The following is a 17,463-nucleotide window of genomic DNA, read 5'->3' on the forward strand; positions in this document are numbered from 1 at the left end:
TTGGTTTCTGATTTCCTTCTAAGGGAGGGAAATTAGTAATCCTGCTTAAATAAAACTGGGTTCTAAAAAGTAGATTTCAAAAAGTTTGGTCTGTTTTCCTCTGTTCCCTGAGGAGGTCACTGAGACTAACAAGTGGCTGAAACTGCAGGTGTGCAAATATGTACAAATATGAGGAGTGCGGACTGTGATAATGAGGCATCTTGATGGGGGTTACTTTGAGTTCTAGACACCTGTAATACGGTAGGTTTTCCACATAGATTTCCTTAGTGAGGATGAAATTGTATTTACATATAATGAATCTCTTTAAGTTTTAATTTCTTTTAATAAAAAGAAACCCAAAAATCTTAGAATTTTTGTTTCAACTTCATTGCCTTATTTTGGGATCATGCATGTAATAGGATTTTGTGGGCAATACTGGGTATTCCTTTGTGTGTGTGGTGTGTGTGCATGTATTGAAAGAGATGGAAGAAGGAGTAACTTCTTGAGAGAGGAGTATGATGAGACTTATGGGTTTCTGTGTGTGTTGGGAGGTCTCTGCCCTTTTTGCTTTTGTAGACTATTCCAGTAAGTTGATGTGAATATGAGAACTTTGAAATGGCAAAGCACTTTATCAACAAGGAGCATATTATTTTCATTTTCATCATCATCTTTCGCATCAGCATCAGCCGTGTTTAGATCATGGCCTTTAGTATCTAGACATTGGTTTGGAATCCTTTCTCTTACCCATTTTAACATTAACCTTCTGAATCTCACATACGTAGTTTGTACATGGGGACCTACTTCACAGAGTTGTTGAAGTTAACATTATTGAGACCCCATGGATGGAGGGCAGGCCTTCAATAAGGGTAGTCATTGTTATTGTCATTGTTAGTAGGAGCTAATGAAACATGAACCTAGGACACACAATGCAATGCATAACATCAGAAAAAGTGCTTTCCAGCTCTGTTCCTCACCTGCCTTTTAAACCTTGGGAAATGATTGCCTTCTGTGAGCCTTTCTTTCCTTATCAATAAGATGAAGATAATCACCCTCCTGATAGGTTTCTGGAAGTGACCAAATGCTGGAATCATTCAGATTTCTTCATGAATCATGATGTGCAATCAAAATGAGAGATTTCAATGTTCCTGTTATGGTGTGCAGGAACAAATGCAATGAACCATCAATGGGAGCGGTGTGCTATTGTCACACTTGTTTAGTGTAGTGATTAAAAGTATCCCCTCTGGAGTCTTAACAACTTGCTCCACTCTATACTTTCTGTGTGATTTTGAGAGTCACTTGATCTTTCTTGTCTTCTGTTTCCACATATTTTAAACAGTGGTAATAATTGTGTCTAATGAATGGAGTGGTTATGAAGATTAATTTAGGAAATGATTGTAAAAGATTTAGAACATGGCTGGCACATAGTAAGTGCTCAATAAATATTAACTGTTATTGTTATTGTTGTTAATAAATGGATGACTTGTCCTGTGTCATCATGTCCCAGTCACTGCGTGAGGGTGAGTTAGTAAATTGTGAGGTATCATATCAAGAGTCGTCATGTCGTTCATCATCATCATCGTAACCACACTTGAGAAATCATGTGTAAACTTGACCAAATAACTTAACTATCACAGCCTAAGAATTAACTGTAATACTACTGGTACAGCTTGGGGAAGGATGGTCTGAGACCCATTCTCCACAGTGACCTCAGGCTGGTCTCTCAGGGACTTGATGAACCCCAGAGATAGACATTCTCATGGTGCAAGAAGAGTGAGGAAATGATTGGCAGAGATAGAGGAAGGAAAGGAAGGGATAAAGGAAAAAAGGAGAAGCTCTATGAGCTGTGTGTGTGTGTATGTGGAAATGTAAGTTTGCATGAGTGTGTATGCACCTGCTTGTGTGCCTTAGGTAGCCTCTGCTCTCTGTCCCCATTCTTAGTTCTTACCTGGAGATACTGACTAGTCCCACATCTTGCCGTTACCATCAAGAAGATTGGATTCACTGGCCCTTTCTCTCTCCATGAAGCCATAGTTGGATCTGCAGAGGCCTGTCTTCTCTGCAGCAGCAACACAGACTAAAGACTCAGGATTAGAGGCTTTTTACTTGGTGTGTTTCCTGGGACCCAATCCCAGACCTCTTGATTAGAGACAAATTGGGGCAAATGTCCAACCTCCCATTTGTCCCCTCTGGGCTCTGGTTCTCTGTGTCCTGGCAGTGGCATCAATGCCTCCACTCAGAGTGACCAGGGCTGAGGTCCATGGGGGCAGAGCTCCTGGTATTTTTTTCCCTTGGGTGAGGTACAGGTTGGATCTGTCCTATACAGCCTTTACCCTGAGCATCAGTCAGTCCTTGACAATCTGTCCACACATTCTAATATAGAGCCCAGTTCTTATTGATGACTCATGGTTTGTTTCAGAAAATAAGTAAAAAGGAAGGAATAAAAATAGATTGCATGTAATAATCCTTACCTTTTAATGTAATGTAGAAAACGGAACATTCTTGTTCTCTGTGACTCCAGAGAGCAGACATACTAATATGTAAAATCTATACAAGGCCCAGGGTAGTGCTCTGGGTATCTCTGGCCTTATTTATTTACTTTGTTGTAAATATATGTAAAAAAGTGTATAAAACATCTATGTGCTGTTTAAAGAATGATAAAATGAATGCCCATTCTTCCACTGCTCAACTTATATGGTATATGGCTCAAACCTTTAAAAGTCCCATGTGTGCCAGTTTTCAGTCACATTTCTTCCTTCCCCTTTAGAGAAAACCACTATCCTGAATATTCTGTACCGTTCCTTTATTTTTCTTTCTAATTTTTCCACATGTGCATGTCTGCCTAAACTATATATTCTCTGAATTTGCCTGTTTGTCCCCTATGTAAATGGAATTATTTTCATGTTCTTTATAGCTTGCTTATTTTTCTCAACCTTATCCTTTTTTGGTTCGTTCATATTGAACCTAAACATGTTGAACCCTACCTGAAGGGTATCCTTCATTGCTGTCTCATACGAGTCAACAACTCCTCGTTATGACCTCTTACCATAATTATATGAAAATGTCATCTGTGAATAAAGTGAATTTCATTTCTTCCTTTACAGTATTTATATTTTTAACTTCTTTTTCTCATCTATTGCACTGGATGTGACCTCTAGTACAATGTGGAATAGGGTCATAAAAGCTGATATTTTGTCTTGTTCCTCATTTATATAGGACAGATTTAAATGTGTCACCATTAAGTAATATTTGTGGTACACATTTGAAAAAAATATATCTTTGATCAGGTTTTCTTTTTCCCCATTTTATGAATGGGTATTGAATTATATCAAATGCTTTTTCTTGCATCTATTGAGATAGTCATATGATTTTTGTTCTTAGTTCTGTAAATATGGTGACTTTGATTTCTGTATATTAAATCAATCTAACATTCTTGGGAAAACTGAACTTGGTCATAATATATTATCTTTTCTCATACATTGTTGTAATTTTGTTGGTAATATTTTACTTTGGATTGTCATATTTATATTCCTGAATGAGATTTGTCTGTTATTGAACTTTTTTGCCTGTTCTTGCCAGATTTTGGTATTGAGGTTTTGTTAATATCATAAAGGGCATTGGTGAGTGTTCCCTTATTTTCTATTCTGTGAAAGAATTTTTGCAAGATAGAAATTATTCCTTTCATGAATTTTTTACAGAACAATTTTCTTTGAGGAAAGATTTTTGGCTACTGATTCAGTTTCCTTAGTGGAAGAAAGTAGTTGGGAGGGAGGTAAAGTGCCTTTAAGGAAGAGGACAAAATAAGGAAAAAAAGAAGGGAGATTGCATTTTCAATGTCACTGTAAGGACACTGATGAAGCTCAATGAAACAAAGGAAGTGTGGAACAATAAAGTGAGGTAGCAAGCCATGCAGGCCTAGGGGAAGAGTATTCCCACAAAGGAAACAGCATGTGAGACATCTCCAAATCTTGGAGAAGTGTGATTTGCTTAAGAAAAAGCTGCCAGAAATAGTGTATCATTGGGGAGAATGGTAGAGAAGCAAGGCAAAGAATGGAAAAGAAAGAAGAGGTAGGCAGGGACCAGATCACCTGGAACCTATATACCTGGCAGTAAATGACAATCTGTACTCCTTAGGAGTCTGCTTTAGTGAAGCAGTAAACAACAATAACAGTGTTGACAATACTGAGCAACCACAAAATATATATACAACAATAAGGGAGATGAGTATGCACAAGAATGCAGATACTATTTATACACAGGATTTTCTACCTGAGACCAGAACAAGAGGAAGAGAGGCAATATTTTTTTTTAAATAATTGGGGATAAAAACCTCTCTCCTCCTAAAGAAAGTATTGGGCCTGAAGTTTTAGGAAAGTGCCTTGGCCCAATCAGACTAACTTAAAAGGCCTAGTAAGATGTTCAACTGCAAATCAGTCAAACATTGAACCTAGTCAGGTTTTCTGTTTTTTCTTAAATTAGTTTTGATTAGTCATATTTTTCAGAAATTTGTCTGTTTATTCTAAAATTTTTAATTTATTTGTGTAACATGATTCATAATATCATTTCTCTTTGAATATCTGGGGTGATATCACTCTTTCATACCTGTTATTGGTTATTGGTATTTTTCTCACTTGATTATTTCCACCAGAGTTGTCTAAGTTTTATTGATCTTTTCAGAGAATTATTTTTTAGCTCCATTGATCCTTCTCTGTTATATATTTTAATCTCATCTGTTTTATTTCCTTTCTTTTATCCTCCTTGGATTGATGTTTCTGTTGTTTTTCTAAAGATAGATCCTTAGCTCATTATTTTGCCGCCTTTTTTCTTTTCTAATATTTGCATGTAAGGCTATAAATTTCCTGTAAATAATGTTTTGTGTTGGTTTTTATTAAGAAGAAATATTTTCTTATAGTCATTATGATTTCTTCTTTTATTCCTAGATTATTCCTAGGTGAGTTTCACAATTCCCAAATATATGGGGGATTTTCTAGTTATATTTTTGTTGTGGTTTTTAGCTTTATTGTATGTGGTCTGCTGATTTTAACTTTCTGAAATTTGTTGAGATTTACTTTATGGATCAGTAAACAGGCAGATTTTGCAAATTTCCTTTGAGTAATTGCAAAGGATGTTTTCTCTGCAATTGTTGAGTGCAATGCTCTATATGTGTCCATTAGTTAATATTTTTAATTGTGTTTTTCAAATCTTCTGTATCTTTACTGATTTTCTTGTCAATTCATCAACTACCATGAGAAGTATGTTAAAATCTCCCACTAACATCGTGAATTTGTCTAGTTCTCCTCATCCATCTATTAATTTTTCTTAATGTTTATTTGTGGCTTTTTCAATACTACAAAAATTTAGAGTTGTTATATCTTCCTGGTGAATGAAAGATTTCAATTTTCTAAGATGAATTCTTATATCTATAATAATGCTTTTTCCTTACAGTCTATTTGTTTGGTAATAGTAGAGCAATGCCAATATTTTTTGGCATGTGGTTTTCAACTCTTTTATTTTTAATATTTCTATGTTTTCTCTGTTTGTTGAATAAACATTTTATTGACACATTATTTATCGAAGTATAAAAAATGCACAAAGCCATACATGTATAGCTTGATGAATTTCCTCAAAGTGAATAAACCCATTTAACTAGTACCCAGATTATGAAACAGAATATGATCAGCAACCCTGAAACTCTGTTTGGGTTCCTTTGAAATGACTGCTTTCTGCCTCCCCATCCCTCCCAAAGAGTACCTGTAACCTAAATTCTAACTCCAAAGGGTAGTTTTCCTTGTTTGTGATCTTTATATAAATGAAATCATACAGAACATACTCTTTTGTGTCTGGCTCCTTTTGCACAACATTATGTTGGTATGAGTAATTCATAAATTTACATATAACATATATTCATTTTCATTGCTATGCAGGAATTTATTATATGTATATACCATAATTTATTTATCCATTCCTCTGTTGATGAATATTTGAGTTCTCCCCCCACCTCCCAATTTTTGGCTATTACCAGTAGCACCTCTGTGAACATTCTTGCACCTGTCTTTTACGCAATTCTCTTGAATGTATTCCGAGGGATGGAGTGGATCATAGGGTGTGCATGTGTTCAGCTGTAGTAGATCCTGCCAAATAATTCTGCTGTTGTACCAATTTATACTACCTTTAGCAATGTATAAAAGTTCCCGTTGCTCCATGTCTTTTTCAATACATAGCACTGTTTTTTTTATTTAAGTGATTAGGTGGGTGTTTTCTAGTATTGTATTGTGATTTTAATGTGAATTTCCATGATGATTAATGAGGTTAAGAACCTTTTTATATGTTTATTGACCCCTTGTTTATCCTTTTTTGGGGGGTGAAGAGTGTCCCTTCTAGGCTTTTGCCTGTTTGTTTGTTGGTCTTTTTCATAGATTTGTGTAAATTTTAATATTCTGATTACAAGTCTTTTTTTTACACATATATCTCTTACAAATAGCATTTCCCACTGACTGAGTAGCCTTTTCATTCTCTTTGTGTCTTTTGATGAAAAGGCAGGGACAGAGGCCCAATTCCTTTTTTCTGTGTCCCAACCCACCCTCCACACCAGGATGAGAGAAAAGAGATCAAAGAAGTAGAGGTTGTGAGTAGAGGCCAGGCATGCTATTAAATCTCCTACTACACACAGGACAGACTCCTTCCACTCCCTGCAACAAATCGTTATCTGTTGCAAAACATCAATAGTGGCAACTTTGAGAAACCATGAACTAAGAAGACATTAAAGTCTCTATTGCAGGTGACAGGGCTTTCAAGGTAGTCTGCAGAAAATAAAAATGAATGGGGACAGAGGAGAATTTCAAAGTGTACCTGTCTGTTTTTTTTTTTTAATCTGTTTGGATATGAAGTAGCTGCATTTAATACATTTAATGCATATTAACAAATTGACATAGATAAAGAATTAGTATTTCTAATGAGAGATACATAGAGGGAGCTAGTGAGGGAGAGGGAGAGGGGAAGGTGGGGGAGAGGTATGATCAGTGTGGACCATGTGAGTGGATTAATATTTTAGATGAGAGGGGACTTAAACTGGGTCTGGAGAAGGGTGAGGTGCCCCAGAGAGAGAATAATGTGAGTAAAGGTTCTGAATGAAAGTGTTCGATGTATATTAAAGTGAATGACAGTTAAGAGATAGTCAGCATTTATATTTGTTAATAATGTGTAACATAAAGATGGAGAGGAACCATTTGCAGAAAATGAGAGAGATGTGTTGGGAGAGAACCACTTCAATTATATGATTTCATTATAAAGTTATATATGGTATCATTAAAAAAGTATGTCCCACAAGAAATGGAAAAAATGCTAGTTGCATGAATTCTACATAGAGAAGGATTTTCTAATTATAATTTCAGCCAAAGAAGTTACAAAGATGAAGTCCTCATGATTTGATAATATGTAGATTGAAAACTTCCTTACATTGAAAATAATCGCAGAGGTAAGAGATCAAGAATTAACCTGGAATTGGCGGCGTTGCTGGGACGGCTGAATGCAGCGATCTGGGCCGGCACGGGGTGGGGGGGTGGGGTACCCGGGACGCAGGGGAGCCCCACGCCTAGGGAAGGGAGAGAGAGCAGTGTGTGGTCTCGGCTCGGCCAGAGGTGCCTAGCACCGCTGCCCGCATGGACCATCACGTGATAGGTGAGCGCGAGTTGGAGAAGGTGCTGCACAAGACCTCCAGCTCTGGGCAGCTGTGTCAGCCTGGAGGAGCTCAGTGACAGCGACTACACTGGTGGCCTCAGGCACAAGATCCTGCAGAGCCAGGGCAAAGATGCTGAATTATCAGGGACACTTACACTTGTTTTGAAACCGTGCTGTAAAAGAATAAAGGACTTCAAAATTAGCAGTGATTCTCTGGTTGGAAAAATCATTGACTAAAATTTTTGGTTCAGACATTAACAGTGCCCACATAGATGGCTGCTGGCAGGCAGCTAGCCAGAGGCTTCTCAATGAGGTAGTGGCAGACTTCTTTTGATAAGGAACGCTGGATGTAGCTGAGGAACTCTGCCAGGAATCTGGTCTTTCTGTAGACTCAAGTCAGAAAGAACCATTTGTGGCACTAAATCTAATGGTAAAAGCATGTCAGAGTTCTGAGGCCAGCTCTGGAGTGAGCGGTATCAAACTGAGAACTGTTCATAGCCCAGAAGGGCTCTTTGGAATTTATGCTACACAGACTATATTTTATTAGCTTGTTCATGGATGGAACTACACATCAGCAAGAAGCATTACAATATGCTAAAAATTATCAACCATTTGCCCTAAACCATCAAAAAGATATTAGGTTTTGATGGGAAGTCTGGTGTATCTGAGATAAAGAATTGAGAACTGAGTGTATGTTCACCTGCTTGATGGAAACCAGTGGGTGGCATTTCTGACATCTTTACACGGGCCCTCCTGGGGCTCTCCATGGGGTCCCCTCTCAGCAGGTTGCATGGCACTGCCAACTTTAATTTTTGTCAAAGCCATGATTAAACAGAGGCAGTGCACTGGAGTTTGGAACCAGAAAGATGAATTAGCTTTTGAAGTGGACCTTGGTGAAAAGTGCTGGTATCACTCTATATTTTCCTGTTGCGTTCTTTGTCAGCACTCAACAGATAGCAAATCCACCTGTGAAATTAGTCTGTGGTTGTGTTATATCAAGAGATGCCCTAAATAAAATGTTTAATGGTAGCAAAATAATATGTCCATATTGTCCAGTGGAATAAAGTCCAGGAGATGCCAAACAAATATTTTTCTGAAGCAGTAACTAGTCTGCAGTTTGTAAGTGAAACTAACTTGTGGGGACATTTTAGTAGAGAGCATTACGTTTAGCACAGCTAACCAGGGACTCCCATGTTTATATAAGCTAATGTTCCAGAAACTTTGCCAACACTGTAGTATCTGTAGCACTATAGTGTGTACCAGATGAATATTGTCATATGGCTTTATTATATTCTTGGTCTTCATTTCTGATCAAGTAAATACACCAGGAATTGTCATTCATTGCAGGTTTTTTTACTAAATTATATGGTGATTTGTTTTTACTTTTTAAGAAAGAAAAAGAAATTGACCTCCCCACCATGTGTTTAATATTTCTCCTGCTTATATGTTGTCATTCTCTTGATAGTTGTAAGCCCTGAGAATGTTTGTTAAAATGTTTTATTTCCTCTTATGTATACATAATTAAATGAAAATTCTTCAGGAAAAAAATCCAAAATGAAACAAAACAAAAAGAGAAAGAATTACCTGGGAACATTTAATTCCCAAGACAAAGAAAACAAAGATATAATATCTGCAATATAGAAAGGCTTATACAGGTTAATAAAATATCTCCAGTAGATAATGGGAAGATAATATGACAAACAATTAATAAGAGAATTAAAAATTGATTAACAGTTTCAGGAACATGGTCCACTCACCAGTAAAAAAAGAAATGAAAACTAAAGCAAAGAAATGCTGTTTTGTCTATCATAATAGTTATGGACATTAAGGGCAGGGGATGTAGACAAAAGGCACTCTCATTTAGGCATTTTGGCAACATGCATAAAGAGCCCAACAAATGTTCTACTGATACATTCTACTTCTGAAAATATTAAAGGTAATATACTATAAATATAAAAATGATTTCTTCTTAGAGACTTCCTTGTATTGTTTGTAAGAGTGAAAACTGAGACATTCCCTAATCATCCAAGAATAGCGAAACAGTTATATATATCATGAATCTTGCTTCTGATGTAATCTTAGGGAGCCAAATGTTCATAAGAGTTAATAGTAATATAGAAACAACTCATGTTATAAGATTAAGTTAAAAATATATAATGTACCTATTGTATTTTCTCAATAAGTAAAAGAGCAATTAGAGGAATTGCGCTTCCACCATCTTTCTACCCCTCAGTCAGACGGGGGACAGAGACGCTTCTGGAAGAACCATTGCGATGGCCGCCCAAGGAGAACCACAAGTTCAGTTTAAACTTGTATTGGTTGGCAATGGGGGTCCTGGAAAAACTACCTTTGTGAAACGTCATTTGACTGGTGAATTTGAGAAGAAGTATGTAGCCACCTTGGGCATGGAGGTCCATCCCTTTGTGTTCCATACCAACAGAGGGCCTATTAAATTCAATGTGTGGGACACAGCTGTTCAGGAGAAATTCGGTGGCCTGAGAGATGGCTATTACATCCAAGCCCAGTGTGCCATTATAATGTTTGATATAACATCAAGAGTTACTTACAAGAATGTGCCTAACTGGCATAGAGATCTGGTACGAGTGTGTGAAAACATCCCCGTCGTGTTGTATGGCAACAAAGTGGATATTAAGGACAGGAAAGTTAAGGCAAAATCCATCGTCTTCCACTGAAAGAAGAATCTTCAGTACTGTGACATTTCTGCCAAAAGTAACTACAACTTTGAAAAGCCCTTTCTTTGGCTTGCTAGAAAACTGATTGGAGATCCTAACTTGGAGTTTGTGGCTATGCCTTCTCTTGCCCCACCAGAGGTTGTCATGGACCCAGCTTTGGCAGCACAGTATGAACATGACTTAGAGGTTGCTCAGACAACTGCTTTGCCGGATGAGGATGATGACCTGTGAGAAAGTGAAGCTGGAGCCCAGCGTCAGAAGTCTAGTTTTATAGGCAACTGTCCTGTGATGTCAGTAGTGCAGCGTGTTTGCCACTTTATTATATAGCTAAGCAGAACATGTGCTTAATCTTTGAGATGCTGAAGGAGATGAATGGGCTTCGGAGTGAATGTGGCAGTTAAAAAAAAAAACCTTCATTTTTTGGACCTGCATATTAGCTGTTTTGGAACACAGTTGTTTCCTTTTTGAGTTTCAAATATAAGACTGCTACAGTCACATCACAATATTCAGTGGTGAAGTCTTGTTCGTTACTGTCATACCCATTCCTTTTCATTTAGAATCAGAATAAAGTTGTATTTCAATTATCTTAAAAAAAAAAAAAAGAGCAATTAGAAAAACAGAAGGGAAATGTTCTGAAATACTAACAGTGATTGTTTTTAAATGGAAGTATCTGAGTATTTTCTCCTTTTTCCTACCTGTTTGTGTTTTACTAATTTATTAAAATAGACATGCATTGTTTTTCATTAGAGGCCAAATAATAAGTCAGAGTATAAAAGCTAAAGAATCAGACTTCTCATGATAACTAACAAGCATTCACAGCCAGGATCTTAGAACTAATTCCATTTGTGTGATTTTGGACCAGTCTCCTGATATATCTGTGCCTAGTTTCTACCTGTAGAATTATTCTTGCTGTCTTTTAATTCCTGCAAATAGCCTTCTCCATGTGGAGGACAATCTTTCTGAAAAGTTTCTTCCACAGCTGGACTTGGAAATGGTCCCTGCACTTTGGAGCACTTGACCCTTCCTGGGTCTTGACAGCACTTTTTGTAGTTAGACTGAGCTGCTGACTGGGTTTCCTCCTAGAATCTAAGTTTTTTCTTCTTTCATTCTTTTGATGGTTCCCAATTCTCTGGTTTGAATCTTCTTGGATACCTGTACCCACTAAATCAGGTCACCCTGTAGGGGTTGCTGGCCACTCCCTCTCTCCAGGCTGTAGTTCTGTCTTTGGCCAGTTGGTTCTGTTCTAGTCTGGCTATGTCAGGCTTTCATCCTGCCTTGAATGTCAGCCTTTCAGAAGTACAGTGGAGAAGTCTAGTGAGGAAGGCATTATGAAAAGTGTGGGTTTTTACACTGGAGAAGGCCTCTTTATGGAGTAGAACATTTTCTCCAGTCAAGGAGTTTCCACAAAGCTCCCTTCATGTCCCTGTTCTGCAGGCTGTAGATAAAGGGATTCAGCATGGGGATGACCATCATGTGTATCACAGATGCCACCATTCCAGTCCCTGCTGAGTAGGAGGATGAGGGCTGGAAATACACCAGAAAGAGGGTCCCATAGAAGAGAGTGACCACTGTCAGGTGAGAGCCACAAGTAGAAAAGACTTTGCATTTCCCCTCAGCAGAGGGGACCCTGAGGATGGAGTGGATGATGTGGGCATAAGATACCAGGATACAGGTGAGAGGAATCATGCCTGAGAGAACTGCTTCTGTTAGCATGGTGACCTGAACAGGCAAGCTTGAGAAGTGGGGGTACATCACAGAAAAAGTGTGGGATGGCATGGGAGGCACAGGAGAATCGAGTCATCAGGAGAGCTAGTGAGAAGGCCAGGAGGTGGGAGCAGAGCCAGGATGCAGCCACAAGCAGCAGGCAGTGTTGGGGTTGCATGGCCATGGTGTAGTGGAGAGGAAGGCAGATGGCCACATAGCGGTCATATGCCATCACGGCCAGCAGGAAGTCATGCATCAGGATCAATGCCATGAAGAAGTACATCTGCATGAGGCACCCAGTGTGTTCCTGCGTCTGGATGTTCACTGGGACCTTGGGTGCAATAGTGCAAGTGAAGCAAGTCTCGGTGAAGGAGAGGTTGGCCAGGAAGAAGTACATCGGGGTGTGGAGGTGCAAGTCAAAGATGATGGCCAGAATGATGAGCAGATTTCCCAGCATGGTGACCAGGTACATACCCAGGAAGAGCCCGAACAGGAGAGGCTCTTGCCTTGGGTGCTAAGAGAAACCCAAGAGCAGGAAGTCTGAGATGGTGGTTTGGTTTCTGATTCCCATTTATAGCAGAGCAATTGGAGGAAAATCCTGCTTAAATATAGGTTGATTCCCAAAAGAATTACATCATTTGAGGTCTTTGGTCTGTTTCTCCACGTTCTTTTCAAAGGTCACAGAGATGCACTGGTATCTGTTGGTGGCAGGCATGTGACCAAGTGCAGAGGTGAGAACTCTTAATGATGACAATGAGAGATTTAGATGGAGTGAACCTTGCATTCTAGTAGTCTATTGAATTATCCTGTAGCCCTCCTGAAAGAGGTTGACCTTGGATTAGCTGGGAAGATCCTAAGTATTAGGATCTTTTTTTAAAATAGAAAAGCTATTTCATAGCCTTTTAAAGTTTGAGTAAGATAATCTTGGGGCTATGCACTTACTAGCCAACTACAGAGGCATGCACGTGGGTGTGTGTTTGGGGGGATGGAAGCGATAACAGTTTACACAGATAGGTCATAGCTGGGACTCCATCATTCTTGGTTTGATGGAGTATCTGCCCTATTTTTCTTTTGAGGACACATCAAATGAGTTAACATCAAATGAGTTAATGTGGATAAAATAACTTTATAAACTCAAAATTATTTTATAAACAAAAGGTTCCATCATGATCATCAACATTATCAACTTCATTTGTTATTAAGACTGCTGACTTTGGTGTCTTATAGACTAGATTGGTATCTTTTCTCTGCTGTTACTGCCTGTGCATTCCTCTGCAGCTTACATATGTTATCCTCTCTGAGCTTCAGTTTCCTAGACAGTAGAATATATGCACACTTAATTCAGTTACTGCAGGTAATCATTGAGATGACATATTTAAAGCACTAACACAAAGTGGGCCTTCAATAAATTTTTATAATAGTTATTAGTATTGTTAGTGATAGTAGTAAAAATGGAACCTGAGATGCCTGATGCACTGCAAAATGATGGATACCATGCTTCCCAGCTCTAAACCTCACTTGCCTTTTGTATTTTGGGAAATTATTTACTTCCTCTAAGCTTCATTTTCTTTACTTGCAAGATGTGGATATAAACCTACTAAATAGGACTGTGGAAAGGATCAAAGTGCCAGAATTAGTTGAAGGTTTCTTCAGGACCTGTTGTATAAAATTAAAACAAGAGATTCTAACAACTGCATTTGGAACTGCATGGAAGGATGAACACATGAACAGGCAGTGGCAACATGGGCTTATGCCGTGCTCTTTGATGTAGTGATAAAACACACTCCCTGTGTAGGATCCAACAAACCTTCATTTGGTGCTATCCCACTTATGGGCTGTGACATTGAATGAGTTGCTCAGTTTTTCTTGGTTTCAGTTTCTGCATCTGCTTGAAGGAGATAATAATATCCAACTTATAGGGTTGTTGTGCGGATTGAATTAGGTAAGGATTGTACAGAGCTAGAGCAATGGCTGGCTCATATAAAATGCTTGTCAAATGTTTTTCTTTTTATTATTGTTTCTCTTGTTGAAATTTAAAAGAAAATGAGAGTGACTTCTAGGGTAACCAACCAAGTCCCTTGGGTTTGCCCAGGAATTTCCTGGTTTTAAAACTGAGAAGTCCCTGTATGCTTAATTTCATATGTTACCTTGACTAGGTTATGGTGATAAGTTGTTTGGTCAAGCAAGCACTGGCCTGAATGTTACAGTGAGAGTATTTTATGTATTTAAATCACTAGTCAATTGATTGCATCAATGGCTTGTTACATCTGTATCAACAAAGGAGCTTGCCTTCAGGAATGAGAGAAGTCTCATCCTATTAATTGAAGGCCTTAAAGGAAGAACTGATGATTTCAGCAGTCAGAAAGAAGAATTTCAATCTCTGCTAAAGCCTGACTAATACAGTCCCAGTCCTGGGAAAACAAGAATGTCTCATCAGCTTATATGCTATTTTTTCCTGGTTGCTATCTGTGGGGAGTTGAGCTTTGAAAATTGTAAAGTTTCTTTTAAAGATTCATTACTACCATTGTCATCAATATCATCATCGTGACCATTGGGTAGTGATGACTTGACTCTGTAGTACCATGACAAATCTTCCAGCTATATTATCTTATAAAATAATTTAACTTCTACCTACAATTATTCTAATACTCAAGTTAACAAAACGAAACAGGGGTTGGTGAACCTATACTTGCTGTGGGAATTGTTATTGTCCTTGGGTGGTGGCATAGAGTGGTACTGCAAGCCATTCATGATTGTGTGGCCTGAGAGTGAATTGTTCATGCATAGTACAGGAGCCTTGGGCCCTGTCATTGCATAGTTACAATATCTTGGCCATTGCCAAAGGTTTGGGGAAGGCTGATCTGCATTGACTTCAGGCTGGATTCTCAGGGAGTTTATCAATATTGAGTCAAGGTTCTCCTCATGGTGATCAGGAGAGCCAGGATGGTTTTGGCTTAGAGTGAAGAAGGGGAAGAAAGGAGGAAGGAATAAGAGAGAAATTCTCCCTCTCTCTGTGTGCGTGTGTGTGTGTGTGTGTGTGTGTGTGTGTGTGTGTGTGTGTGTGTGTGTGTAATGTCCCCCTCAGCCCTTACCTGGAAATTCTGGCCATCCTCAGATTCCGTGATCACCATGGAGATTAAGTGTGCTTCTTTCTTGGTCTGCCTGTCCTACTGACTGGAGCCGCAGGGTGCAGCAGCACAGACTGAAGACTTCAGGCACAGGAGCCAGGAGGAGCTGTTGGCTTTTCACATGGAGTGTCTCCTGGGACCCAATCCCAGACCTCCTAGTTAGAAATAAGATGGGGCAAATGTCCAACCTCTCAGCTGTCCTCTTTGGTCCCTGGAGTCGTGAGCCCCTGCAGTGTCAGAGTGACCAGATCTGAAAACCCTGAGAGCCTGCTCCTTGTACCCCTCCCCTGGGCATTAGCGTGAGAAGGTTACCTTCCTCCACCCTTACCTGCCATGTAGTCTACACATTCTAATAATTCCAGAAAACCCATCATTTCCCAGCACTTAAGTAATAAATGTATAGAGCAGATTTGGAGTGGAATGATCAACACAACCATTGCCTTTAAATTCCTACAGTTGTGTGATGTGGAAAAAGTGAACACACTTGTCCCCTGTGACTCCAGATGCTACATTTTCCTGATCTGTAAAGTATGTGCACACTTTTTATAGTTATTGTAGATAATCAATGAGATGACATATTCAAAGTGCCGGCTCAGATAAGTGATGTCATATGTAAAATCTGCAGAAGCTATAGGGGCACTGACCTAGTCTCCTTAAAATTGTTTATTTCTGATTTTTAAAATTGTGAAATACATGAGATTGTGAAATACGTAATATATTTAAAAAGTGTATGACACATAGGAACAGTTTCCTTAAAGTTACCGTCTATATATGTATGTATAATCATGTATTGTTTATATTTGCCTATTTTTTGTCCTTTCCGTGAATGGAATAATTTGTCTTCTTTCACTCAATATTATGTTTTTGACATTCATTCGTGTTGATACTTGTTGCTGCAGGACACTCTTTTTCATTGCTGTGTGGCAAAGTTTCACATATTCCTATCCAATATTTGTAGGGTTTTTCATTTTTGAAAGAGTAATGTTTCCAATATTAGAAAGTAATACTCTAAAGATATTGTCTCTTATGTGATACTACCAGTGGATTCAGGGGCTACACACCATAATCAAATACAGATATTTTGGCAAGTGAAATGCATGGATAGTCATACCAAGTGAGACAAATAAAGATTTTTAAATAGTTACATGTCAATCCAGGACAGGCTTTGCCACAAAATGAGTTACCTGAATCTCTATAAAATACCTTTCTCATTGACTTTGTTTTGTGTGTGTTTTTCCCCTCTGCAGTTTTACTGAGATATATTCACATATCATACAGTCATCCACAGTGTACAATCAGTTGTTCACAGTATCATCACATAGTTGTGCAGTTATCACCATAATCAGCTCTTGACTTTCATTGGTTTTTGGATTTAAGGATTGCAACTATTGCTTATTTGTCTTTTAAAAAAGTCTTCTGAGGAACTGAAGGTGGCGACTAGGTGAGACAAAGAAAAAACACCTCCCTGGAAAACACTAGATAAAAAACCAGAAAGGACCCAGAACACCACTTCCAATGTAGCACCAGCTGGACAAGTTCTGCTAAAGCCACAGGGAACGTGCTTTTGGCGAAACCAGGAGTCTGCATTGTGAAACGAGTGCGTGAGTAGGCTGAATCCCTCGGCCACGCTGCATTGGGGGGAAATGGTGGGCTGGACTTTAAAAAAAAAAAAAAATGTATATATATATAGATAGATAGATAGATAGATAGATATTTGTGTATATATAAAAGAAGCCCGGGAACAGCTGCAGATAAGACGGGAGTGGTCTGGACTAACGCCTCGGTGTCTGGGGTGGAGGACACCCCTTCCCACACCCACTGCTGATTGTCTCAGATCCAGGGAAACAAAGAGGAGACCCACAGCTTGCAGCAGTCTCCCCAGCGGGTGGGGCTGCTCCTGCCCGGGGTGAGCGCACGGCGTAGAGCCCAGCCAAGAAACCCAGCCTGACAGTCTTTCCCACAGCACCGCTCACATGACACAATATCGGCTGTGGACAGTGGCCTTGAATACACCCACGGCTGATTGTCCCGGAGCTGGGAGAGCGGAGCTGTGCGGAAAGGGGGAAGTTAACGCATCCCATTCAACCATCTTTGAAGTGGGCTGGGAACGCCCCTACACAGCCTGGTGGCCCAGGGCTTCCCTGGAGGCCGGCGCTCACTTGTGACATGGCATGGCCCATCCCCCCCCCCCCAACAGAGGTCCTGGAAAAACACAGCAGGGAGGGGGGAACTGCTCAGAAATCCCAGGGAACCTATGCCAATATCAAGGACTTTTGGGTCAGCGG

General features: G+C 39.2%; 3 pseudogenes; 2 read left to right on the forward strand and 1 right to left on the reverse strand.

The window, feature by feature from the left end:
• The first annotated feature begins 7,634 nt into the window (after nucleotides 1-7,634).
• LOC119545527 lies at nucleotides 7,635-8,750 on the forward strand (annotated as a pseudogene).
• Nucleotides 8,751-9,907: 1,157 nt separating this feature from the next.
• LOC119545533 lies at nucleotides 9,908-10,577 on the forward strand (annotated as a pseudogene).
• A 1,134-nt stretch (nucleotides 10,578-11,711) lies between these two features.
• LOC119545311 lies at nucleotides 11,712-12,522 on the reverse strand (annotated as a pseudogene).
• Nucleotides 12,523-17,463: the final 4,941 nt, after the last annotated feature.

The sequence above is a fragment of the Choloepus didactylus genome, chromosome 10, assembly GCF_015220235.1.
Source record: "Choloepus didactylus isolate mChoDid1 chromosome 10, mChoDid1.pri, whole genome shotgun sequence".
In the NCBI taxonomy this organism is placed as follows: Eukaryota; Metazoa; Chordata; class Mammalia; order Pilosa; family Megalonychidae; genus Choloepus; species Choloepus didactylus.